Consider the following 20712-nt stretch of genomic DNA (forward strand, 5'->3'; position numbering starts at 1 on the left):
GCGGACGACGGCCGGCGCGGGCGGGCGCTCCCATTCATTAGCCGCGGCTTTGTCTGCCCCCGCCGGCCCCTCCCGCCGCCGCCGCCGCCCGCCGCCCGCGACGCCGCCGGACGCTGCGCCCCTCCCAGGGCCCCGCGCGGCGCGGGGCGGGGCAGGGGGCGTGGCCGGCAGGGCGGGCGGCACCAGGGACCCAGGCACGGCAGACGGGGCGAGCACCGGCCGACCGCGCAGGCGCGATCTCCATCCCTGGGCTGGGCCGGACCGACGACGCAGGCGCGGTGCCGCCTGTGGGCCGGGCCGACTGCGCAGGCGCAATCCCCGCGCATGGGCCCCGCCCCCGGGCTCGTGCGGACCAGCCTGTGAAGCGCAGACTCCGCACGCCGGCCTTTGGCTAGGGTCTGGGCCGAGCGGCCGCGCAGGCGCAATCTCCGAGTGCCGGCTTGGTCCGGGGCCCAGGGGGCCCGACCGCGCAGGCGCAGTCCGGTGGGCGGCCGCAACGTCTGCAGGCGGCGGCTGGGCGCGCGGTAGCTGCGCGGTCCCGGCTTCGGCGGCGTCCGGCTCGCGCTTGCCCGGCGCCCAGCCCGCCCGGCCGCGGGGCCCCGGAGCCACAGGGCGGAGAACGCACGTGGTGCGGGCGCGGGCCGAGGTGCCGGCGGGGCCCACGGCGGGGGACGCCCGGAGCGCGCTTACCCGGAGGCCGCGCGAGTGTCCTCCTCCGTGCCCCGGCGCTGCGAGGGCCGCGGGGGCGCGCTGGCCGCGGTGCTCCGTGCTGGTGCGTCTAAGCCCTTCAGTCTAAGACGAGAAAGCGCTTCGCGGCGGCCGCGCTCGGGGGCCGCGCGGATTAGAGCTTAAGCCTGTGGGGCCGGGCGGGGAGACCCTGCGGCGGTGACCGCGGCCGGAGGCCTCGGGGCTGGGCAGGGGGCGTGCGGCGGGCAGGTGCCGCACGCGCGGGGCCGCGGGCCTCTTGGTCTCTGCAGGCATCTGGGCGCTTAGTGCGAGTTTCCTGGTGACCAGCTCGGGCGGCGACTGCCCCGACCGTGCGGACTGGCCGGAGACCCGGCCTGTCCCCGTTGCCGACGACCGCTCCTGTGTCGCAGAGGGAGATCGGTGCTCCCTGCCCGGCCAGCGGGTGCCGTGGGTCCGGCCGCGCCCCTCCTGCCCGCGCGCTCCCCGGCTCCTCCCACCCCTGCACGGGCCCGAGGCCCTGTCCACCCCGCGGCCCGCCGCCGTGGCCCCCTCGCTCCGCTCCAGCCTGGGGGGCGCGACTTCCGCGGGCCTCAGGGGTGACGTCCGGGCGCAGTGTCGACCGCGGTGGCAGTCGGTGTGCGCGTCTGTGTGTGGTTGGCTCCCGCCTCCCAGCGCGGGGCCTGGCGCAGAGCGGTGGCGGGGGGGGGGGGGGGGGGGGGGGGGGGGGGGGGAGGAACTGGTGTGGAGCTCAGGGGACAGCATGGACGCGGTGGCCGCCGGCCAGGGCCCACCCGCCACCTGTTTGTGGCTATTCGTTCGTTTTTTTCGTTTCGTTTAATTGCTCCGAGCTAAGACTATTGTCTCCTTCGTGGCTGGGGAAAAAACCGAAATAATAATATCTCACGACGTGGGAAAACTACCTGACATTGGAATGTGTCAGTGTCCTTGAGGAATTTACTGGGCCGCGGCCGTGCCAGCTCACTGCCCTACCGCCTCCAGCAGCTCATGAGCCCAGTGGGGGAGAACTTGCTTCCCAACCCTTGGCAAAAAACCTGTGGTCTCCTGCTCTAGATGGCAACAGCCTCCTTCCTGGTCCCTGCTATATGCTGTGGTCGCCTGCCCACTGACACCTTCGGCGGCTCCCTGTGTCCCTCAAAGCCAGAGTTCTCACAGCTGTGATGACCAGGTCCACACTGCCTTCCCTCGTGGACTTGGGTCCAGCTCTGGGTCCCACCTCAGGGCAGTGGCCCTGGTTGTTCCCTCCACCTGGAATGCTCTTCCTCAGTCCTCAGCCTGCCTCACCCGTGTAGATCCTGGCCCAGATGTCACTATACTGACCATTCTCTATAAGGCAGTGCCCCTCCCCTCACCCCTGCCTCCCAGCCTCGCTGTTCTCAGACATTTACGGGGGCCAGCCTCGCTAACACTCCAGGAGAGCAGGGCCTTCCCTGGTATGTCCGCTGATATACGCACACCCAGCATGAGAAGACAAGCGCGTCCAGAGGCGGCAGGATAGGCAGACTGTGTCGGCACGACGGCTGGGCGCCAGGCTAGGGGCGGGCAGGAAAGGTTCCCCTAGTGGAATGGCAGCAACGCTTCCCAGGTCCACCCTGGCTCCCGCACTTTCCACATCCTGCAGGTCGGCCAGGTGTGGCCTGCTCTGACCCCTCGCAGGAAGGATTTTGTTGGGTACGTAGGGTGGCCGTCCACCCAGTGCTTAAAAGGAACACTGGGAGCTGGGAGGGCAGTGCTGCTGGTCATGCAGCCAGCCCCCAACAAACTGGGACTCAGCGAGTCACGATGCGTGGCAGCCCTTCCCAGAGCTCTGCCCCTTCATTCAACAAATCTTTGATGAGCATTTTCCGGCCTTCTGTGACGCTGTGGCAGGATCACAAGGTGATGGGGTGGTGAGAGGTGGACACCAAGCTTGGCCTGGTGGGAGGCTGCAGCTCAGCACAGCTGGGCACTGACGCCAGCTGAATCCTGACTGGGACTCCTCACCTGTGTACCCACATCCCACTGCCTGCACTGTGATTCCCCCACCTGGGTATCCAGAATCCCCTCCACCTGGGCACCCCCCGAATGTGACCCCCCACCTGTGTATCCAGAATCCACACCCTCCCGGGCACCCCCACTCATGGTGACCCCCCAACCTGGGCATCCAGAATCCCCTTCACCAGGGCACCACCCTCCACGCTGTGATCCCCGACTTTGGTATCCAGAGTCCCCACCCCCAGGGCACTGTGATCCCCCACCTGGATATCCCCCATCCACGTATCCCCATCGCTGCTCTCCCAGGACCTCTGAAGCCTCGTTGGGTGGGTCCCAGGACCTGCAGGAGTAAGTGCCCTGCAGCGTTCCGCTTTTGCATTGTCTGTTTGTGTGGTTAGAGGCCGGAGAACACCAGGTCCCCAATGGGGACACGTGGAGGTGTCCCCACAGTTTTTCTCTGGGGCACTCATGGCCTGGAGTAACCTTCTTTTTTGGCCTAGATGAGCTATAACGGTCTGCACTTCACAGCTTCTGGAAAGCCCGCCACACAGCCCTGGAACCCCAGAGCTGTGCCAGATGGTCACTGTCTTGGTTCCGGAGGGGACGCTGGTGTCAGGACACTGTCAGCCACCCTGCGGAGTGATGCGGCCAGGAACAGGCAGGTGCGGAGGAGCCCGGCACCTACTGCCCAGCCCTGCCGCTGAGATCTCGGGGCTTCCCTTTCGGCACCTGGGAAGTGGGGACAATGTTAGTGAGGGGCGTGAGGACGGTGAGAGCATCCTTCAGAGCCCGCACACCTCCGGCCCACTCTTCTGCTGCAGTGGGGATGGAGCCTGTCTAGGTGGAGGCCCCAAGAGTGGAGACACCCCGCAGGCAAAAAAGTGAGGGCAGAGATGTGGCTGGGAACACCCCCTGGGGTGCTTCCTTGGGGTTTGGCCCTTCCTGGGGTGTAGAAGTGGGGTGAAGGAGAGCTGGGAATGACAGTGTCGAGACCACTCAGGTTATGGGGGGCACTGAGTGGATGGCCCGTGTGGAGAACCACAGCCTTTCCCGCAGATACCTCCAGGGCCCAAGGAAGGAAATGCAAGGGTCATGAGCAGTGGAGGCGACAGGAGCTACCAGTGAGACACTAGCAAGCAGTGATGAGCTCCACAGAGATGGAACGGCCTTGGGGGACACTGACAGCAGGGCCTGCCAGGAGGAGCCTCAGCACATTGGGGCGACAAGGGGCCTTGTGACCGGGATGGGGTCCTTGGGAAGGAGCACACACAAATCATCAAGCACCAAGGCCCTGGGGCAGGCATCAACGACTGTATGGATGGTAAGCCGAGCAGGGAGGGGGCGGGGTAGGAAGGGGCTTGAGGGTGTTAGGGTTGGAGTGGGCAAGGGTCCAGGGAGGAAGAGGGATGGGGACTTAATGATCCCGGGGGGGGGAGCGACTGTGTCTCCTGCTGGACGGAGATGTCGAAACCTGGTAAGTGCACTTGGTGAGAATGGGAGGGCAGTGCTCCGGGGGTTGGTGCCCAAGTGGGGCACGGGGTTCAGGCGAATGCATACGCTGGCCCTGGCCCTGGCCCTGGCCTTCGAGCACAGAAGACGCCAGACTGTGGCGGCTGGTTCTGTGTTATTTTCCAAGGTGGAAATGGCTCTGGAGTTTGTCGTAACTAGGATTGGTGGATTCAGCAAGTAGAAGTACAAATACTGCACAGGACATCGTCATACTAAGACATTAATTATCCGAGTTTTTAATTTCACTGGGTATACTGTAGTTTATCTAGCAACTGTAATCATACCAGGAACACTGTTCGCCATAAACAATCTGGCCAACACCAAAATAAAGAGAAAATGACGGCTACCTACAACCCCATCCCAAAAGGATAACATGGAAAACAAATCAGATGCGTATCTTGGTTTTACGTACAAGCTTGCAGATTAAAAATCAGAAAAGACTCTACTGTGTGTACTCTTTTCTAATCTAGTGTTTTCACTTAACCGAGTCCCCACCTACCTGTATCCATGCCACGGACTACGGCAGCACAGGTCATTGCTAACGGCTGCTCGGTACCACACCGAGTGGGTGAGCACGCAGCCCCGTGGAGGCTCCCAGCTGTGCCCAGCTCCCCTCGGGGAGCCCACCAGTTCTGACGCCCTGGCAGTTCCCTTGGGTTATTTCTTCAGAATACATTCTTAGCAGTGGAGTTTTCTCAGCTGAAAATTTTACAGAGGTGATTGTGGACACATATGCGATTCCAAGAAATAATGCAGAAGGGTCCCTCGTACATGGTAGTTTTACCCAAAGGTAACATGATGGCAGCAGGGGCGCCTGGGTGACAGGGTTGAGCGTTGGACTCTCGGTTTTTTTGGATCAGGTCATGATCTCAGGGCTGTGCGTGGGCTCGAGCCTTGCATCAGGCTCTGTGCTCAGCCTGGACTCCACTCGAGATTCTCTCCCTCTCCCTTCTCCTGTAACTAAATAAAATCTTTAGAAGTAACTGAATAAAATGACAGTAGGAGAATCACAGCCAGGGCATTGATACCGGTAAAGTTCACCGATGTTGTCCCTCTTTCCCCAGTTTTACATGTACTTGTGTATTAGTTCCATACATTCTTAAAATGTTTCTTTTTCCTTTAAGTGGGCTCCACATCCAGCGCAGAGCCCAATGCAGGAGTTGAACTCAGACCCTGAGGTCGAGACCTGAGCTGAGATCGATTCAGATGCTTAACCGACTGAGCTCCCCAGGCGCCCGATTCTCTACCTTCTGAGCACCCAAGCTGGCTCATGGATCCACATGGGGAGTTCCAACAAGGGTTGCTTCTGGTCCCCTTTGAGAGCCACGCCCACCCCCCTGCCCCTCACCCCTGCCCTACCCTGTGCTGGCAGCAACCACTCATCCGCCCTCATTCCTAAAACTATGTCGTCTCAGTATCGCACAAAGGGAGTCAGGCGGCGAGTAACCTGCTGAGATCGCTGTTCTCCTCGGTAAGTAGCTTGCTAGAGACCCCCTCCAAGTTGTTGGATGTCAATGGTTTGTCCCCCAGCCCTGCCGAGCGGTGGTCCTTGGTTGGGGGCACACCGTGCTTCCCTTCTCACCTGCCGGAGGACGTTGGGGTCGACTCTGGATTTGGTCCGTTACTCGGAGAGATGGGATGAATATTTGTGGGCAGCTTTTGGTGTGAGCAGAAATCCTCGTTTCTCTGGGAGAATTGCCCAGGAGCCCAGCTAGGTCATGTGCTGGCTGCGGGTTTTGTTTTCAGAGCAGCCCCAAGCGGTTTTCCAGAGTGGCTGCTCCGGCCTGCACCCCCACCGAGGCGTGCGAGTGTCCAGTGTCTCCGCCTCCTCGCCAGCATTCAGGGCGCTCACGGCCTTTCATCTCCGTCACCTAGCTTGCATGTCCCTACTGCCTGATGACGCTGGGCCTCTGTGCCTACGCTCTTGCTTGTGACGTCTCTAACTATCTGTTGGCGAGTTTTTACGTGGATGGCTTGGTTTTTACTCTTGTGTTTTCAGAATCTATGTGTTCCATCTCTCAGTCCCCCGTCACACGCGTGGTTTGCAAACCCTGCCTCCCGGTCTGCGGCTTGTCTCCATCCTCTCCACAGGCTCATTCCTAGCAGAGGTTTCTGATGCTCCTGAGGTCTAGTTTAGCAATATTTTCTTTTGTGGTTGTGTCTTTGGTGTCGAGAACTTGTTGCCTAGCCTAGATCCCGAAGATTTTCTCCCGTTTTCCTCCAAAAGCATCATAGTTTTAGGTTCATGATTCATTTCAAGTTAAGTTTTGTATACGGTCTGAAAGCCTTGGGGTGAGGTTCTTCTCCCCCTCCCCCTCTTCCCTCCCCTTCCCCTCTTCCCTTCCTCTATCACTCCTCACCTCCTCTTCCTTCTTCCCATCTTTCTTGCCTTCCGCTGTCTAATTGCTCCAGCGACGCTTGTTGGAAAGGCCAGCCTTCCTCCATCGCAGCGCTTCTGCGTGTGTCTAACATCAGTTGGACATGTCTGTGTGGGTCTGTTTCCAAGTCTCTGTTTCTTCCATTGAGCCGTGCTTCTCTCCTTCTGCCAACACCACACACGCTTGATTACCACAGCTATCTGTTCTTGAAATCAGGTAGACTGGTTCTGGCCTCTTGCTTCTCCTTTGCAAAATTGTTATAGCTTGAATCGTTCCTTTGCCGCATAGTTTAGAATAACCTTGTCTGTATCTAAGAAAAATCTTGCTGGAATACTGATAGGAATTGTGGTAAACCTGTATATCAATTTGGAGAGAACTGGCATTTTTACTATTTTGAGTTTTTCTGGTCTATCTCTGCACTCATTTAGATCTTTTATTTCTTTCATCAGCATTTTATCATTTTCAGCATACAAGTTCTATACATGGTTTTTTTGGTAACTCTTACTATTTCATTGGATTTTTAACCGTTGTAAATGGTTGTGTGTTTAATTTCAGTGTCCTTGTATTGATTGCCAATAGTTGTGGTAGAAGCAAGAAGAGTTGATGTTGCAGATGAAATCAGAAGGCAGTCTGCTGGAGAATTCCCTCTCGCCTCGGGGAGGTCTGCCTTTTGTGCTCTTCAGGCCTTCAACTGATTGGATGAGGCCCACCAACATTATAGTGGGCAAACTTCACTCAAAGTCCACCAATTTAAATGTAACTGTTGGGGCACCTGGGTGGCTCAGTGCGTTAAAGCCTCTGCCTTTAGCTCGGGTCATGATTCCAGGGTCCTGGGATCGAGCCCCGCATAGGGCTCTCTGCTTCCCCCTCTCTCTCTGCCTGCCTCTCTGCCTGCTTGTGATCTCTGTCAAATAAATAAATAAAATCTTTAAAAAAAATAAATGTAACTGTCATCCAAAAACACCCTCACAGAAACAACCAGAAAGATGTTTGACTAAATATCTGGGCACCTTAGCCCAGCCAAGTTGACACATAAAAGTAACCATCCCAGTGCTCTTACTACCCTTTTGATGCCTCCTGTTTCATTCTTGATATTAGTAATTTTCTTCTCTCTTTTCCTTCTTTGTCAGTCTTGTCTGAGGTCTACCAACTTTATTGACCTTTTCAAAGAACGAGCTTTTTCTTTCCTTGATTTCCTATTTGCAATTTCGTTGCTTTCTTTATACACGTTTTATTTATTTATTTGACAGAGAGAGACAGCATGTGCATGTGCAGGGGGAGAGTAGAGGCAGATGGAGAAGCAGGCTCCCTGCTGAGGCTCCATCCCAGGACCCTGGGACCACAACCTGAGTTGAAGGCAGATGCTCAACCAACTGAGCCACACAGGTGCCCCCCTTTCTTAAAGATTTTATTCATCTACTTGAGAGGGAGAGAGAGTGCATGAGCAGGGGGGAGGGGAAATTTCATTGATTTCTACTCTCATTTATATTATTTTCTTTCTTCTTGCTCTGGACTTATTTTACTCTCTTTTTTTTTTTTGTAGGTACTTAAGGTGGACGCTTGGATTATTGGTTTGAGAATTTTCTTCTTTTCTCAGATATGGATTTACTACTATAGTTACTCCTCCTAACACTGCTTTGGCTAGGTTCAGAAATTTTGATATGTTGTATTTTCATTTTTTTTCAGTTCAATATTTTTATTTTTTTAAAGATTTTATTTATTTATTTGACAAAGAGAGAGATCACAAGTAGGCAGAGAGGCAGGCAGAGAGAGAGGGAGGAGGCAGGCTCCCCGCTGAGCAGAGAGCCCGATGCGGGGCTCGATCCCAGGACCCTGAGATCATGACCTGAGCTGAAGGCAGAAGCTTTAAACCACTGAGCCACCCAGGCGCCCCCAGTTCAATATTTTTAAAAAGAACTTATTTATTTTAGAAAGAGAGAGAGAGAAGGAAAGAGTGGGGGGAGGGTCAGAGGGAGAGAGAGAACCTCGAGGCTCCGTGGAGCCTGCCACAGGGCTTGATCCCGGGACCCAGAGGTCATGACTGGAACCAAAATCAAGAGTTGAATGCTCAGCTGACTGAGCCACCAACACCCCTCAATTCAACATTTTTGAATTCCCCGAAGCTTTCCTCTTTTACACATTGATTATTTAGAAGTTTGTTGTTAAGTTTCCAAGTATTTGGAAATTTTCCTGTGGTCTTTCTGCTGTTGACTTCTCGTTAGATTCTGCTATAATTCGAGAACATACTCTGTATGATTTATATTCTTTTAAATTTGTTGAGGTTTGTTTTCGACCAGGATGTGGTCGACCTCAGTTGAAATTGTACGACTGCCTGAAAAGGATGTGTATTCTGTTTTGTTTGGTGGCGTGATCTACAAACATTGTTTAGATTGCATTGGCCTCTGGTGGCCCAGAGTTCCGGATCTTTGCTGACTCTCTGTCTCCTAGTTCTATCAGTAGCTGGGAGTGGGGTGTGCAAGTCCCTGATTATAATTCTATTTTTTGTAATTTCAGATGTGTATTTCTCCTTTTAACTCTGTACTCTTGTTTTATGTATTTTTAAACTCTGTTGTTGGACGCGTACACATTCAAGATCACTGTGTCTCCGGATGGTTTGATCCCTTTATCTTACATAATGATCCTTTTTGTTCCCAGTAATTTTCTTTGCTCTCAAGTCCAGTTTATCTGATTTTACTATACAGTATAATAAATAACGTAGCATACTCTATATAGTAATACATAATAGATAATATACCATGGCTACTCTTACATTTTTACTAATATTTTCATTATATATATTTTTTCATTCTTTTATTTTTAACCTACCTCCATTAGTATGTTTGCTGTGAGTTTCCTGTAGACAGCACATAGTTGGGTTGTATTTTTTTTTTTTTTCAGGTCGTCTCCATGACCAGCACAGAGCTTGAACTCATGACCCTGAGACTGCGAGTTGCACACACTACTGATGGAGCCGGCCAGGCATCCCAGCTGAGCTATATTTTCTTTTAATCCGTTCTGACAATCTGTGTGTTTTAATCACTGTGTTTAGACCTTTTATATGATTTTTGGGGGATATATCAGGGCTTAAGTCTGCCATCTTTTCATCTGTGTTCTGTTTATTCCCTCTCTTTCTTATTCATCTCTCTCCCTTTTCTCATCTTCCTGTGGGATACCTAAACATTGTTTAAAATCCTGCTTCAATTTTTTTATGCGTTTGTGGGCACAACATATTGTGTAGCTTTCTTAGGGCTCTCTTAGGGTCACAGTCCCCATGCAGGTCGTCATCGGCCTCTGGCTCCATCTTCGCACTCGGAAAGGGGCACGGCAACCACCCTTCCACTCAGCTCCCCTCACCATCCCCACTTAAAAATACATAGAATTGCTTATGTTATTTCCCCTGTGTATTTCGTGCCCCATCAGATCGTCACAAGTTTTGCTCCAGCCATGCATCAGTTAAGAAACCCACGAGAAGGGCGAGCCACCGCGCTACCCTCGATTTGGCCCACTCCTTTGTTTTTCTTTCCTTCCTGAAGTTCTAAGGCTTCTGTTATTTCTTTTCTCTTTGGAGAATTTCTTTAGGTGTTCTTGAAGCCTAGTTCTGTGAGAGTCCAAGTGTTGGTTTTTTTTTTGTCTGAGAATGTTTTTATTTCCCTTTCATTCCCAAAGCACGTTTTCACCTGACTCAGAATTCACGGTCGACAGCTTTTTCCTCTCAGCACTTGAGAAATGTACCACTTCCTCCCGCCTCTGCGTTTCTGAGAAAAACCCACCGTTATGCCCATTGTTCTACTCTTACAGGCAAAGTGCTGTTTCTCTCTGCTTTCAAGATTTCTTCATTGTCATTAGTTTTCAGAGGATTAATTATTGCGTGTGGCAAATTTCTTTGATTTATCTTATTTGGGATTTGCCCGGCTTCTGGAATGTCTCGGTCTTTTGCCAAATTTGGGAAGTTCCTGCTATTTGTTCTTCAGATATTTTTTCAGCTTCACACCCTTTCTTCTCTTTCTAGAGTCTAATGATACAAAGGTTAGACCTATCTTTTACATACAGTCCCATGGGTTCCTGAAGTTTTCTTATTTTTCCTCCCGTGTCTTTTCTCCCTGCGGCTCAGATTAGGTAATTCTGTTGTTCTGTATTCTGGTTCATGAATTCTTTCTTCTGTCATATTCATTGTGGTGTTGAGACTCTGTACAGTGAGTATATACAGTGGTATATTTTTTAGTTCTGTAACTTCTGTTTGTCTGTTGTTTCTTTTTTTTTTTTTAAGATTTTATTTATTTATTTGTCAGAGAGAGAGAGAGCGAGCACAGGCAGACAGAGTGGCAGGCAGAGGCAGAGGGAGAAGCAGGCTCCCCACAGAACAAGGAGCCCAATGTGGGACTCGATCCCAGGAGGCTGGGATCATGACCTGAGCCGAAGGCAGCTGCTTAACCAACTGAGCCACCCAGGTGTCCCTGTTGTTTGTTTCTAAGAGTTTCTGGTTTCTCATTTGTTTTAAGGTAATTTATAATTATGTGCCAAAGCATTTTTGAGATGGCCAGTTTACAGTTCCCATCAGGCAATTCCAACATCCGATTCATCTCAGCGGTGGCATCTGTGGATTATTTCTTCTTAGGTCCAGTATGACTCTCCTGATGCTTGGTGCGACAAGTGAGTTTTAAGAGTGTAACCTGAGCAGCGTGGACATCACGTTAGGAGACTCCGAATCCGATCTAACCCTTCCGCTTTCGCAGGCAGTCCTCCTGTTAGGAGTGACCCATCTTGGCCTACTCTTGTGGGTTGTGGTTCCAATGATAATTTCGCTTTTTAGAGCCCCTGAATTCCTACTCTGGTCTGTTTTGTTCACCTGTTGCCACAGAAGCTCCCACTTATTTCTGGGACAGAGGCGATTCCCTCGCTGCCCAGAGCTGTTGGGTGGCTGTACAGAAAGATGGATCTGTGGGATGGAGGGTACATCCTGATCTCTACCAGTTCCCCCAGGGGAGGATAGGTGAGTTCCCCTCAGCTGCTGGGGGGTGGGTGGGGAGACAGTGGGCCTGGATTGCTTTCTACCACTGGCTGGTATGGAGATCCTGGACCTGGACAGCCTTCTCCTGGGTAGGTCCTGGGACACTCCAAGTGTTGTTCCTCAATCCCAGGCCCCCAGTCAGACTCCCTCTCTTTTCCTATAATTGCTGAATTATTCCCTGGTTTTAAAAGTTGTGTTCGGTTGGATGAGCTGAGAGAGATGAGTCCACACCATCTAACCAGATGTCTCTGGTGTTATTTTTAAATTTTTACTTATGTAATTACTTATTCAATATATTTTTTACAACAACTTTCTTAAGCTATAATTCACATACCATACAATGCACTGATTTAAAATGTACAATTTAGTGATTTTTAGTACAGGCACAGGGTTGGGAAGCCCTCACCACAGTTGATTTTAGAACATCATCATCCCCAAAGAAACCCCATACTATTAGAAGTCAGTCTCCAATTCTCCCTTCCCTGAGGCCCTGGCAACCTCTAGCATGAGTTCTATGTCTGTAGATTTGCTTATTATGGGCATTTCATATAAATGGGATCATTCAGTATGTGGCCTCTTGGCATCTTTCCTTTGCATAATGTTTTCAAGAGCCTTCTGTGCGGTACATTTCAGCACTGCATCCCTTTTTGTTCCGTTCATGGATCGATCACATTCGGTGTTCCTGCGCTGATGGACCTCGGTTTATCTTCGCTTATTGACATCATGAGTGATACCGCTGCTGATCTTTGTGAACAAGTTTCTGTGTGGACATGTGTTTTAATTTCCCTTGGGCACACAATCAGGAGTGGAATCTCTGGGTCATACAGTAACTCCATGTTTAACATTTTGGGAAACTGTCCAACTGTCTTCCAAAGCAGCTGTACCTTTTTACACTCCCTCCAGCAACATCCTCCCCAACACTTGTTAGCGTCTGACTTTTTGATCCCAGTCACCCTAGTGGGTGTGAAGTGGTGTCTCTTTGTGGTTTTGATTTGCTTGTCCCAAAAGGTTAATGATGCTGTACATCTTCTCACTTGCTTATTGGTCACTTGTGTGTCTTTTTGAGGAAATGTCTATTCAAATCCTTTATACCCATTTTTAGTCTGGTTGTTCTTTGGTTGGTAGGCTGAGGCCTTTGGCTGTTATTCTGAGAGAGATGGGGAGCTGCTGGAAGGTTCTAAGCACAGAAGTGGCAGTATCATTTGGGCTGCTGTGTCGAGAAAAAGAACACAGGTTCACAGGTGACACAGAGCCTAGTCAAGATACCGAGATGATCCAGGTGTGAGACAATAGTGACTGGCCCGGCGGTAGCAGAGGAAGTGGTGACACGGGGCTGGTTCTGGACACATTTTGAAGGGGTGCCAACAAGATTTGCCGATGGGTCGGATGGGCTTAGCCAGGAAACTTGAAGTCACCATGTACTAGGTAGGTGGATTGGTATCCTATGGTTGCCATAACAAGTGGCCACAAACTGGGTGACTTAAAGTAACAGAAGTGTATTGTCTCATAGCTTAGAGGCCAGACTCCCTCTGAAACCAGTAGGGCAGGATCGTCCCGTCTCTGCCTACCTCTGTCAGCTGTCAGGCTCGGCTTCCCTGGGCTAACAGCCACACCTGCCAATCTGCTTTGGTCCGCATGGCTTTCTTGTGGCCTGTGTATCCGTGTCCAAATTTCCTTGGACACTGTCGTTGGATAAGGACCCACCCCAATGACCTCATCTCACCTTGACCATCTGTGAAGAGCCTACTTCCCCGTGAGATCCAACTGACAGCTCCTGGGGGTAAGGATGTCAACATATCTTCTGGGGGACACGATTCAACACATAACAGGTGGGGAAGGCAACAGAGGAGAAGTCTGGGGAGGAAGGCCAGGGGCTGCAGATCAGGTATGTGACATTTGAGATGCCTGTTAGATATTGTAGAAAGATGCTGAGAGGCCGCTAGATGGAGGGACCATAAGACATTATTTTCAAAAAGTTAACAATACGACTCTATACTTCTAAAGTAAGGAAGTGTCCAAGACTTATTTAAATAATTACTGAGGAAGCATGATGGTCAAATTGGTTCCAAAGACTGAAGAGAGGGTGCCTGGGGGGCTCCGTGGGTGTGTGCCTTTGGCTCAGGTCTTGATCTCAGGGTCCTGGGATCGAGCCGCATGTTGAGCTCCCTGCTTAGCAGGGAGCCTGCTCCTGCCTCTCCCTGTTTGTGCTCTCTCTCTCTCAAATCAATAAAATCTTTTTAAAAAGACTGAAGGGGCTGCCTGGGTGGCTCAGTGGATTAAGCCTCTGCCTTCAGCTTGGGTTGTGATCTCAGGGTCCTGGGATTGAGTCCTGCATTGGGCTCTCTGCTAGGCGGGGAGCCTGCTTCCTCCTTCCTCTCTCTCTCTCCTTGCCTCTCTGCCTACTTGTGATCTCTCTCTGTCAAATAAATAAAATCTTTAAAAAAAATAAAAATAAAAAAATAAAAAAGACTGAAAACAGAAGTATTGGTACTAGCTGAAGACAAGCTTGCTAATTTAGATTAAAAACTGCTTAGTGGGGGTGCTTGGGGGCTCAGTGGGTTAAGCCTCTGCCTTCGACTCAGGTCATGATCTCAGGGTCCTGGGATTGAGCCCCACATCGGGCTCTCTGCTCAGCAGGAAGCCTGCTTCCTCCTCTCTCTCTGTGCCTGCCTCTCTGCCTACTTGTGATTTCTGTCTGTCAAATAAATAAATAAAATCTTTAAAAAAAAACCAAACTGGTTAGTGATCTACAGGGCCATTCAATGGCAACCTCTTCTAATTGTAATTTTTTTTTTTCTTTACCAGACAAGTAATTTCTATCACTTACTACTGGACAAAATTCATGTGCATTGCTATCAGACAGGGATCGCTTTATCTAGCTGTTTGTTTTCTGCAAGTTAAAGTCTACCCTTAATGGGTTGTAAAAAGTCATAATCAATAGTAAATAGCGGTGAAACAGGCGCGGTCTTGAGAACATAAAAAATTCCCTTGGCAGGCGTGCTAGACAACGTTCAGCTGCCCAGCAAAGCACCCATCACCATCCCTTCACCTGTTCTCTTTTTTTTAAAGATTTTATTTATTTGAGAAAGAGAGAGAGAGAGACAGGGAGAGTGTGAGCATGGTGGGGAGGAGCAGAGAGAGAGGGACAAGCAGACTCCTGGGCTGAGCATGGAGCCCAACACGGGGCTTGATCTCATGACCCTGAGATCATGACCTCAGCTGAAATCAAGGGTTGGGAGATTAACCGATTGAGCCATCCAGGCACTCCCTTCACCCATCGTTAAGTTTTGGAAACTCTTTCTTAACTGCTCCTTTTGATGATAAAGGATCTACAAAGGTTATTCTTGAACACAGAAAGCTGGGTCTTCCGTGTTCGGACCTGAGTCACTCACAGGTGCTGTAGAAGTGGTAATTAACAGGGATGAGCCTCCCCGTTGGGCTGGTGCATCTGTGTCACCTGGTGCCGCCCAACGATCAAGTCCAGAAAATCACCCCATTTGGAGATGTTGCCATAATGAATGTGGGGTTGAGTCTCTATTATGCCTGAGCTTTCTGTTATTTGCTCTTCAGTCCTAGGTTAGGAAATTGAACCAAACTCATCTCCCTCTGATTTGCCTGCAGCACCTGTGCCGCTGGGTAAGTCCCCATCTTCTCAAGGACCACGGTGTCGCACAGCTCTTGCTTACGTTACTACTTGTAGGACTCTGATCTGGCACACCATAGGACAGGAGCACGAGTTCGGTGGATCTGTGGGCTCTGTGGACACTGATTCAACACAGATGCTGCAACCCATCTTCCTAAGAGTGGCTGGGTCACCCTGAATGGAGTCTCACGTGTGACATCCACATAAGGTTGTGCAATTTCTCTAAGTATATCCTGGTAGAGAAGAGGACTGACTTCTATTGAAACTATGAAAATAATTAAATTTCTATTAATAGAGTCGGGAAAAATGATCTTTTCCTGAATTCTGAAGTGAGAATCATTTAAAGAATGTTGTATTTGTTGATGGAGGCACCAGCGACTGTAGCAAAGGTTAAAGCTAGATCAAACACAAAGAAAGGATTTCATCGGACTTTTGCTAGAAAATAGAACAAGAAAAGAACACGGCTGCCCTCTCCTTGCCTTCGTCAGGCTCTGTACATCCTAATGGAGACGGGGTAGGGGTGGTGGTTGAGGGTCTTGGGCCCACTTTCTGGCTGGCACAGCCCAACACACAGGGGAGACTGGGAGAGCTAGCAGGTGAACGCACAGAGGCTTTTTGTTGTTGGAAACGAGTTCTACGGAGAGAGAGGACAGAATGAAATCGGTTGGGTTGGAATCGGAGCTGTCAGTACGAACTCCAGCCTCGTGGACGGATATGAAGCTGCAGATACAGGTGTGTGCACCTACATTTCTGAACTCACTCTGGTGAGCATAAATGCGATCGCACTTTATATCACCGTCTTGAGTTGCTGCCATTCAGCATCATGTCTGGGACCCGGCCACAGGGCTCCAAGCGGGACAGTTTCTTCGTGTAAGCCGTTGTGTTCTCTCCCGCTGTGTGGATGTGCCTCACTTTATTCAGTTTATCGTCCAAAGACACTGAAGGTATTTCTTCCTCTGAGTATTTTTGTTATTAAAAGCAATGCTGTCTTGAACACCAGTGCACGTGTCCTCACGAACGAGTGGCGCTTTCTTGGGTGTATGTTCGGGCATAGACAGGATCCAGGAGTACGTAGAGCTGGGAATTGCAGCGCACGTGTGGCATTTTCTCCAAGGGGCCACCACTTCTCCCATACCACATGCTCCTTCCTCTTAAAATGTGACTTTAACACTCGTCTCCCCAGAGGGCAGAGGTCGGCGTCTCCTCTCTCCAATCTGGACAGGCTCGGGCACAAGTGAGGCTTTGTGACCATCGGGGCTACGGCATGAGAAGTGATACAGTTCCCACCTGGTTCTCTCGGAACATGGACACCATCCCACTCTCCATAGCTGGAACCAGCCTACCGGCCCCATGAGGGCACCACCTTGCACGTGGGCCCTCCAGCCCGCAGTAGGGATACCCAGGTGGTGCAGTGTGGAGTGGACAGGCTGTGCCTGCTGAATCCTGCCCAGATAGGACATCCCTGTGCGAAAGGAGTGGTCATTGATTTGGAGCTAGAGTTGTGCAGTAGTTCGTTCCGTAGCAGTGGGTAACTGACGCACAGGTCCGACTTTACTGGGTAATGCCTTATTGTTTACCAAGGTCACCGGACCACAGGACACTCCAGCCAGCAGGGGCTGTGTATATCTGTCATCGTTCCTGTCGATCTACCTTTCTTGTTGTCACAGGTTTGACTTGAACATTTGTGTTCATTTGGTGTGATTGTAGTTTGCATTTCTAAAGTCATTGGTGAGGCTACGGGCCGTCCACGTTCTCCGCAAGGAGCCTGGTTATGGTTTTGCCCATTATTCTATTTGCTGCTCTTTTTCTGATGCATCTGAAGGGATCCTGGACAGTGATCACTTGCGAGGCACACATGTTGCGAGCATCTCGCAGTTTAATTTTCTGTCCATCCTCTCTGCAGTCTTTAGAGGAACGAAAGGGTTAGGGCACATACGGTCTGCCCTTTCATCTTCAATCTCTCTGTGACACGTTCAGATCTATTTGTTACACAAACGCTTGGGTTTCTTCCCGTCGTGTCATATCGTATCCCTTATTTACCATGTGTGTGGCCGTTTGTTGATATCGCCAGTCTTTCCACATTTCAGTTTCCCCTCAACTTCTTTCTACCAGTTTGAAAACCCTCTACTAGGACGAGAACCTTCGTGCGCTTTCTCCTTCCTGCTCTTACCTGCCCTTGCCGTACACCGTGTCGGCTCATCTGGGACTTGCTCAGTTGTCGTGGGACCTTCTTTGCTGGCGTCCAGGTCTTCTCCAGGATACACTTGTCCCTCTGCCAGAGGCGTTCGGCATTTTTCTGGAGACTTTGGGTGTGGCAAACTGGGATGTTTACAGACTGTGAAGACACCTTTCGTTTGCTGTCTCATGAATGAGTTTCTCTGTATATGGAATTCTTGAATTCTTAGAATTTTAATGGCCGCTTCCTTGCCAAGTAACGATCAGATTCAGTCTGATTAAAGAAGACCCTTCTTGGACGCCTGCGGGGCTCAGTGGGTGAAGCCTCTGCCTTCGGCTCAGGTCATGATCTCGGGGTCCTGGGATCGAGCCCTGCATGAGGCTCTCTGCTCGGCGGGAACCTGCTTCCCCCCTCTCTCTGCCTGCCTCTCTGCCCACTTGTGATCTCTGTCAAACAGAGAAGTTAAATCTTAAAAAAAAAAAAAAAAAAAAAAAAGACCCTACTTCTCTGAAGGTTGTTGAGCTCGTCTCTTCATCCTGGCGATTCCAGGATGTCACTGTGACATGACTGTGTGAGTTTCTTCTTCACTCCTCCTGGCATGATTCTGTCATGTGAGAAGCCCTTTTCCCTCCCCTGTCCTGGGAGAAGGGTTTCCCGGCTCTCACCTTTTTCGGAGCCTCTTACTGTTGACCCTGTCCTGAGACACTCCACCGTGCTGCTTTGCGTCAGGTCAGGCCGAGGGAGGGATGCGGGCCCAGCTTGCTTGTCGTCTGCCACTGGGTGCCCTGGCGAGCCTGCATTCAGGTCAGCGGGCATCTCTAGGGCAGTTCCCGGGGCTGGGGCACATATGGTTGGGGTCCCAATGCTGGGCCAGCCCTACCTCCGCCCAGCCTCGAGGGGGGCTGTGGCTGGAACCCTAGCCCACCCTCCAAGCCTTCACTTCTCAACCCGTGCACGGGGGGCAGGGAGACACAAGTGCGGGTCAGCAGAGGCTGGTGGGCTCCGGCTCCCACGGAGGACACTGGTCAGGGCAGCCTGCTCCAAGTAAGGCCTTTGCTGGAGGGCCCCAGGCAGTGGGCTCTGCCCGGCCTGCCCCGATAAGGAGAAGATCTTATCAGCTCAGAGGGACCCAACCTTTGCCCTGGGGGGAGGTGTGTCCCTTCTCTTCCTGAGGGGCCTCTCCTGCTGCCCCCAGCTAGGGGGCTGTGCCAGATCTTTTCTCCCAGGGCCCAGCCCTCCTTCGTGGTCACTGTGCTGGCCAGGAACCCTCCAGAACCATCTAGGCTTCTCCACAGAACATCTAGGCTTCTCCAGGGGCACTGGGCTTCACCTCTCCGGAGCCAGCTCCCCTAATCTGGTGGCCTCCACCTTGGGGATCCGCCGCTCTCCCCTGCCCAGTGTCCTGTAACCCGACTCGGGTTAGCCCTCTACCCTGGCCGGTGACCCAGTCCAGTCGCCCTCTCTGGCCCCCAGCCCCTCAGTCCCAATACCCGCTTCCTCCCCGACCCAGGGTCCGCACACACACCCCCTCAGGCCCCCGGAGGATTCAGGCCCTCTGGACCAGGGCCTTGGCCCTCCCCCTCGGACAGCCAGACCAGGGTCCCCGCCCCCACTCGAGGTCCCGGCCCTCCCCTTCAGGCCCTGGGCCCAGTGTCCCAGCCACCCCGCCCCAGGCCCTCCCCCGGGGTCCCGGCCCGTCGCCTGAGGGCCCCGACACCCCACGGAGGTCCCGGGTCCGGCCGTCTCCCTGAGGCCCCCCAGTCCCCCCTCAGGCCCCCGGCCCCCACCCAGGGCCCCCGGAGGACCCCGGCCCCCTCCTCTGGCCCCCCTCAGGCCCCCGGCCCAGGGTCCCCGCGCCCGCCGCCCCCGGCCCGGCCGCCCCTCCCCGCCCGCAGCCCTCGGCCCGCCCCTCCCCCGGCGGCGCGCGTCACGGCGGCGGCGGGCGGGGCGCGTCTCGCACGCAGCGCGCCGGGCGGGCGCTCGCCGCATTGTTTGCTTCGCTGGGGAGCGAGCGAGCGAGCCGGCCCGGGCGTCCGACCCTCCCCGCGCCCGCCGCCCGCTCCCCTCGCCCGCCGCCGCCGCCGCCGCCGCCGCCGGCCGGGCCTCCGCGCCCGCCCCTGCCCCTCCCCCGCCGCCCCCCCGCCGCGCCGCCCGCCACCGCCCCGGAGAGCCCGAGAGCGCGCGAGCCCGCGGCCGCCGAGCCGGGCCGGGCGCCGCCGACAGGAGCCCGCGCCCAGAGCGGCGGCGGCCCGGGCCTGCGCGGCCGTTGGCGGGGGAGCCGCGGGCGCCATTAGCGCCGCCTGGGCCGCGCCGGCCTCCGCGCCCGCCGCCGGGCTCCCGCGGCCGCGGCCCCGAAGGTGAGTGGGCGGGGGCCGGGCCGGGGCCTCGTCGGGGCCGCCCGCCGCCGCCGCCTCGCCCGCCGGCCTCTCGGGTGCCTGTGCCGGCGCCATGTTTGGCGGCCGCGGCGGGCGGCGCATTGTCCGCGAGCGGGCGGGTGGGCCGCCTCAGGGCGGCCGGGGCGGCGGGGCGGCCGGGCGGGGCGGGCGGGGAGGCGGCGGCGCCGGGGAGGCCGCGCTGGGGAGGCCGGGGGTCGGGGAGGCCGGGCGCGGAGGCCCGGAGCCCGGCGGCGGAGGAGGCCGGGGCGCCGGGGAGGCCGGAGGCCGGGGAGGGAGTTCGGGGACCTGGAGTGCCGGGGAGGCCGGGAGGAGCCGCGGTGTCGGCAGCGGGGGACGGAGACGGGGAGCCGGGGCGTCGGGCAGGCTGGGGCGTCGGGGAGGCCGGGAGGGAGCCGGGGTGCCGGGAGCGGCGGTCGGAGATAGGGGAGCCGGCGGGCCGGGGAGGCAGGGCAGGCCGGGAGCCGGCGGGCCGGGGAGCGGGGGGTGTCGGGGCCCGGCGTCCGGGAGGCCGCGCTCGTCCCCGCCTGGCTCCGCTGTGCCGGCCGCGGCGGTGACCCGCGGCAGGAAGGGCCGGGGGAGCGGCCGCGCGTGCGGGCCGCGGGGTCCGGGCCTCGGAGCCGGCGTGGTACCGCGGGCCGGAGCGTTCATTGTGCGCGAGCGGGTCGCATTATGTAACAGATCCACTCGGTTTGTTTTGCCAAGACAGGAAACTCCCTGTAGTAGGGCCGGACTTTAAACGTTTCCTAACCCAGAGCCCTGGACCGGCCTCGCGGGTCAGGCGCCCGGGCGGGCGGTGGGTGGTCGCGCGGGCCGCGCAGCCTCGGAGCGGGTGGGAAACACCTGTGCTCCCGCTTTCCGGCCCCTTTTAGCAGCAGCGGCTCTCCCGAGGCGGCGTGTGGAGCCAGGAGCCCCGCCGGGAGGGC

The 20712-nt window shown here is 54.3% G+C and overlaps 1 protein-coding gene and 2 long non-coding RNA genes across 8 annotated transcripts in view; all 3 read left to right on the top strand.

Moving 5' to 3' along the window:
* The first annotated feature begins 1423 nt into the window (after positions 1-1423).
* Positions 1424-7846, top strand: LOC111157689. Of its 2 annotated transcripts, XR_002641316.1 has the most exons (5): positions 1424-3341; positions 3736-4000; positions 5313-5659; positions 7122-7227; positions 7817-7846. It is a non-coding gene; the product is annotated as an uncharacterized LOC111157689 (long non-coding RNA). The 2 variants fall into 2 exon arrangements; XR_002641315.1 differs by lacking the exon at positions 7817-7846 and having other exon boundaries at positions 7122-7367.
* A 4054-nt stretch (positions 7847-11900) lies between these two features.
* Positions 11901-16208, top strand: LOC111157698. Of its 2 annotated transcripts, none has more exons than XR_002641318.1 (2): positions 11901-13354; positions 15145-16208. It is a non-coding gene; the product is annotated as an uncharacterized LOC111157698 (long non-coding RNA). The 2 variants fall into 2 exon arrangements; XR_002641317.1 differs by having other exon boundaries at positions 15196-16208.
* Positions 16209-19710: 3502 nt separating this feature from the next.
* LOC111157451 (bromodomain containing 1) overlaps positions 19711-20712 on the top strand; it is a 42231-nt gene continuing 41229 nt past the window's right edge. For all 4 annotated transcript variants that reach the window (XR_002641303.1, XM_022518860.1, XM_022518862.1 and 1 more), the window contains exon 1: positions 19711-19750. The gene's annotated coding sequence lies outside the window, so the exon portion shown is untranslated. The remainder of the gene's footprint in view (positions 19751-20712) is intronic.

Source organism: Enhydra lutris, unplaced genomic scaffold, assembly GCF_002288905.1.
Source record: "Enhydra lutris kenyoni isolate GAN:26980312 unplaced genomic scaffold, ASM228890v2 scaffoldscaffold55, whole genome shotgun sequence".
NCBI lineage: Eukaryota > Metazoa > Chordata > Mammalia > Carnivora > Mustelidae > Enhydra > Enhydra lutris.